Source organism: Capsicum annuum, unplaced genomic scaffold (assembly GCF_002878395.1).
Source record: "Capsicum annuum cultivar UCD-10X-F1 unplaced genomic scaffold, UCD10Xv1.1 ctg3450, whole genome shotgun sequence".
NCBI lineage: Eukaryota > Viridiplantae > Streptophyta > Magnoliopsida > Solanales > Solanaceae > Capsicum > Capsicum annuum.
Window position 1 is genome coordinate 3386 of NW_025841349.1, and position 5741 is coordinate 9126.

Genomic DNA, 5741 nt, shown 5'->3' on the forward strand with positions numbered 1-5741 from the left:
AACTGAGCATGGCGGCAGAGCTCGGGGAAGAAGGGAATGGGTTCTGCTTTTTGACAGGTACAGAATGAAAGAAACTTTTATTATTTATGCTTCAGATTATGAACTTTTGAATAACAATTCTTTAAACATTTACTATGGATTACTATTGTATGACGTACCGATGAGTTGTTTGTTTCCCCCTCCTTTATTTCTCCTTCATTTTCTTCATTCTACCAAAGTAACTTCTCCTTCCCTTCCTTTCAAGTTCTCGATGTATAAAACGTGCATAAAATGTCATCTTTGAGCTATTGATCACGGTCAAACATCAAATGGTATTTACAAAACATTATCCCAAAATGTTACACACATTATCGTCATAAGTCGTCTGAAAAAATTGTGAAAATTATCTGCACACTTGAGCAGACATCACAACAAAAGCAAGCCATTTTAATTTGTTTTTTCCCTATTACCAAAAGCTTATAGCGATGAAACAGAATCACATCATCGACACATATTTACTTGAAGTTCACAAAAAGTTCAATTGAGAATTCATCAAACACATTGTAAGCAACACGCGTAAATTTGGTTTCGAAGCAGCAAAATAATAGAGAAGAACCTGTCTTAAATAATGGGATATTATTCGGGCCAAGGATCTGAAGCTTGTCTTCTCCCATCATATATTCAACATATTGTTTAATCTCCAGAGCTGAATCTTCAAGCTGAGGGCTCTTGTCAAGTTCGATAATTTTCAATGAACCAATATCCCCAAAATTAGGCGGAATCTCTGTAAGCTTACGACAATCTCACAGTGCTAATTTCTCAAGCACGGGAAATGATTCCTCTCCAAACTCCCACTTAGCAAGAGTCAATCCTCTCAAATCCAAATATTTGAGATTCTCAAAGGTGTCTTCCTCCCCCCATGTTCCATTCTTCCTCCAGGATGATTGTTCTCCTAAGGCACAACTCTTCAAGGTTGGGCAGTTTCGCTATTGTTGATAGTGAATTGGATGTCAGAGGAAAGTTCCACAACGACAATATTTTCAAATTGGAAGGAAAATGAAAATTCCACGACCAATTTTTCACTAAAAAGGGCCTACTGTCATTTGCGTATGAACTTTCAAAATCTACTCTGAGTAAATCTAGTTCGGTTAGGAAATCCAATCTCGGGAACCAATATCGCTCTGTTGAATAATCCCATGATTCCTTGAGAATAAGTGTGATCTCTTGAAGATTGGGAAACCTTTTAAAAATATCCTTTGTATTTTTCGTACAAGAAAGCACGACACTCTAATATTCTCAAGTTCTCTAACTTTGAGTCCTCTGCTATCAGTATTGGTGCATTTGTATCCAAGTCAAAGAATGAACAAGGATCAATGGACAGCACTCGCAACTTTACAAGATCCCAAATACTCGGTAATAGTACCAAGGTTGATCCTTTGTTTTCAACTAAAAGGGTTTCGAGATTCCGGAGGTTTGACAAAGATGAAGACAGAGATTTAACTTTTGTCCCAATGAATAACAACCTCAAATGATTCAACATGCCTATTTCATTCAGCAAAGAATCTTTCACCGTGATAAAAGAGGAATACAGGACCAACACTCTAAGAAGCCTCAAGTCTCTTAGGTGACATGCATTAGAAAGGCGATAGTTCAGCTTGTGTCCAGTTATTTCCAAAGAACAGAGAGGTGTTTACCAGAATGCCTTTTCATTTTTGAACTAAACAGGATGAAATTGTTAGGCTCAAAGTGCTCCTTATCATTATCAATTCTTACCATACGTGGCATCAAATGTGAAGAAGAAGATGGATCACTTGAACTTATCTGCTCAAACAACTTTTCCTCTTTTGCTTTAATCGAGCAAAATTCATGCACTTGATCATGTAGGTGGCAAGTCGGTTGATCACCTATCTCATTGAAAGCAATTACCAAGCTACTGGAAATTAAATTATCCAAATAAATTTCCATCACTTCTTCCAAACTCTTCATCTCTGTCCGTTCCACAAGTCCTTTGGCACGCCAAAACGTTTTCAACCCATCTCTGTTGATTTCTTTGTCCTTCGGATAACTTGCAAGGTAGAGAAAACATGGCTTCATATGATGAGGTAAATGGTCATAACTTAATTCGATAACCTTTATCACATCCACTTCACTGTTCAAAATAAAGGAATTCAAATTATTTCGAACTACAAGCCACACAGACTTTGTCTTTTCCAAACCTGCAATGACTCCAGTAATCAGATCAACAACCAAAGGAAGTCCCTTACAATTTTGGACTATATCTTTTCCAACATCCAATAGTTCATCAGGGCAACTCTCTTTTCCAAATGCCCCTTTCTCTAATAACTCCCAACTTTCCTCTGAACTTAGCAATCGAAGATTAAGAGGATCAGTGTTGCCCTTTCCATGAAAAGCCACTTCCTTTTGTCGAGTCGTCAAAATAATTCTGCTTCCTTTCACAACTTCAGGGAAAGGTCTTGTTAGCTCATCCCATGTGTCAGTATCCCACACATCATCTAACACAATTAGGTACCTCTTTCCATACAGTTGTTTTCGTAGCGTATCGGCAACATCAATATCCTCACTGAACTTCAATCCGAGCCAGTAACTTGATTAAAAAGTTTCACCATCAACTTCTTCTCATCATATTCTTGGTCGACTGTGCACCATGCACGAAGGTCGAAATGACTACAAACTAATTCGTCATTGTATACTTTGTATGCCAAAGTTGTTTTGCCCGAACCCGGCATACCAGTGATTGAAATGACATCAAGATCTTTCTGCCCACTGGTGAGCTTACTAATTAACCAGTTTGTCTCCTCCTCAAAACCTACAATTATTTTACCAGCCGTCAATGACTTGCTTTCAACTGTCTTCTTGGTAGAGTTTACTACAGTGAGGCTCCTGTTCTTGGGTATCTTCTCAGATATATTGGAGACTTCTTCTCTTATAAGCTTGATCTTTCTATTATCTCGAACAATAATTGAATCAATGACATCTTTTGCCTCATATGCCGCATCTAAAAGACGTGCCCACAGATCTTTATACAATCTTTTCTCAACATTCACGAATAATGATCTTATGAATTCTAGGTCTTCTCTCACCAACTCAATTTCTTCCTTTATCAAAGAAATTGAATAAGCATCGGAATCTAGCAAATCAGTTAAGTGTCTGTGTAGCAGATGCATAAAGAGCGGTCCATCACTCTTGGGGAAGCTCCATTGACATGGGTCCGGGACTTTCAGATAAACATATTTGACATCTTCCTTGAGGAGTTCAATAATTTTCAGCAAGTATTGAGTTGCACGACTTGCTTCATCGGTACTCTCTTTATTCTTTGATTTTTCTTCTAAGTCGTGAACGAGAGTTGATACCTCCCTGATAAGTGCTCCAACACGTGACAAAAGATCAAACAATTTATCATGATGAATAAAGTCCTTGGGCTCATCAGTAAGAATAATTAATAGGAACTCTATCATGACATGAATGTTTCGAGCCCCTGAAGTGTTTGCGGTAATAACAGTTACCACTTGCTCTTGTAGATGAATAAGATATTCTCTCAGAACTTGCGGAGAGGTTTCAAGGAGTTGCTTAGTAAAGCGTCCAACTTCTACTGATGGTTAAGCGTTCAAATTTGTATAACATATGTGCATCACCTCCAATTCAATTGGAATAATCTTCAAGAGTAGGTGTGCTAGCTTGAAGAGTCAATAGTCTCCATCAGTCAATCATCCCAAAGGAAGAGTGCAACTCTCTCAGCCATGAGTTTAAACTGAGGTAAGACAATTGAATAATTTCATGCTCAACGCAACGATTCACTATCAACCCATCGAAATCTCTTACATTTCCACATACATTCTGAAGAATCTCATACTGAGTCTCTAATGGAAATATCTTTTCAGCACGATACTTGGACATATGATGGAGATTCATGAGGAGGAAGTTCAACTGCTCGTCAGTCATGGTGGCACTTGATGTAGAATGATGACATGAACTGATACATTCATCGATATTATCCATGAGGCTAGGAAGGACATGATCCACGTTGTATTTACACCTGACGGTGTTGTCAACATCATCCAAAATTGGTCTAAGCAGATTATCGACCTCTTGTCGTTTGCCAGTCATTATATCTTCAAACTTTTTCAAATCAGAATAAGAAAGCTGGACGTACGTACAAAAAAATGCCCGCAGCAATTTTAGCTTTTCAATTTGATCAGCTATATCGACTGCATTTTAACCTTTTTCATTCTTTAACCTCTCCATGAAATCCAGAACGTTAACAACGTCCTTGCGTAGAGCAGAAAATGACACCTGCCAAACGACCAAATATTATATCAAAATTTTCATAGCGAACATATATACCATGCAAAATTTACTCTATACAGGCAACCAACACGTTGCACATGTATTTTATATATATATATGCTTTATCTTCTACGAAGATAATTCAAATAACACAAATCAAAATAATGGGAAAAGGTCTAAATATACTGCAAGACTTGAACCAAATATGCCCCCCCCCCCACCCCCACAGAAAAAGGGCAATTTATACCCGTGGCGTAACACCAATGACTCCAATATGCCGTTTTTAACTAACGGAAGTGAGATAGTCGATGTTAAAAAAAAAATTCTATTTTTTTTTTAAAACAAAAGCCACATGGAAAAATGGTCAAAATTAACCCCCTCTACTTTCAAAACATGTATACATTTAAGAGATAAGCATCCAATACCTCCCCGAACTATGACCAAAATTGCTACAACACACTCCAACTTCACAGGGGTCCTATTGCACCCTTTGTGCTGACGTGACACCTTAATTACATAAAAAGGGGTTTACGTCAAACGTGTTGTTGAGTTCAAAATCGAGAGGGCGTCATGCGGAAGCTTAAAGTTTGCAAATCAAGATGACGATAATTCAGATGACACAATATAAACTAAAAACATAATATTATTGGTATAATTTGGCCAACTGCCCTACACATGAAAAACAATATTAAAGAAAACATAAAACTATTGGGAGAAAAATCTCCCCCTAAACAAGACTCGTAAATGACTACATTTTGGACTGTGTCATGGTATGAGAAAATGGGTCTTCTATTTATAGATGTCCAAAACCTTTTTTCCAAGAAAGAGTTTGCCAAATATGGAAAAGTTTTATATTTTTCTTTTAGGAAAAGTAAAAGTAATTATGGTATTACTTTTTTTTTTTCAAGAAAAGTAAAACTTAAACTTGGTAATAAATTAGCTAACAGATGTCATGTTAGCTAATAAGATTGACAAAAGGTATCACGTTAGCTAAACAGGTTGACAAAAATATGCTAAAATTTAGTTAGGGGGTAAAGTCGAAGTGTTCGTCGCAAATTTGATTATAGTTTAGGGGTACTAGATGCTTTACTCTACATTTAATCTCCATTTTACAATCTGACCTTTCGGTAAATTGTATTTTCAGGAAAATTAGCACATAGTTCAATGACTCAAATGGGACAAAGGTTTTATTTTGTGACTATACTGATACAACAAGTAAAGTTCAGTGATTTTAGTGAGTCAAAATTAGTTTATATACGTAGCTAATGAACAGACACATACATAAGTAAAGTTCAGTGATCATAACTTACCGCAAAATTGTTTGCTTTCCCTTTCTCTATTTCTCCTTGTTTTTCCATGACTGTAAGTGTCTTTCAAGTTTCACTAGCCAAATTCTCCGGATCTGATGTAAAAAAGAAAGAAGCATAAAATTAATTTCATAGACGTTTTTGCACATA

At 36.8% G+C, this 5741-nt stretch overlaps 1 pseudogene; it reads right to left on the minus strand.

The window, feature by feature from the left end:
- Nucleotides 1-494: 494 nt before the first annotated feature.
- On the minus strand, nt 495-4226 carry LOC124891361 (annotated as a pseudogene).
- Between the last annotated feature and the right edge of the window lie 1515 nt (nt 4227-5741).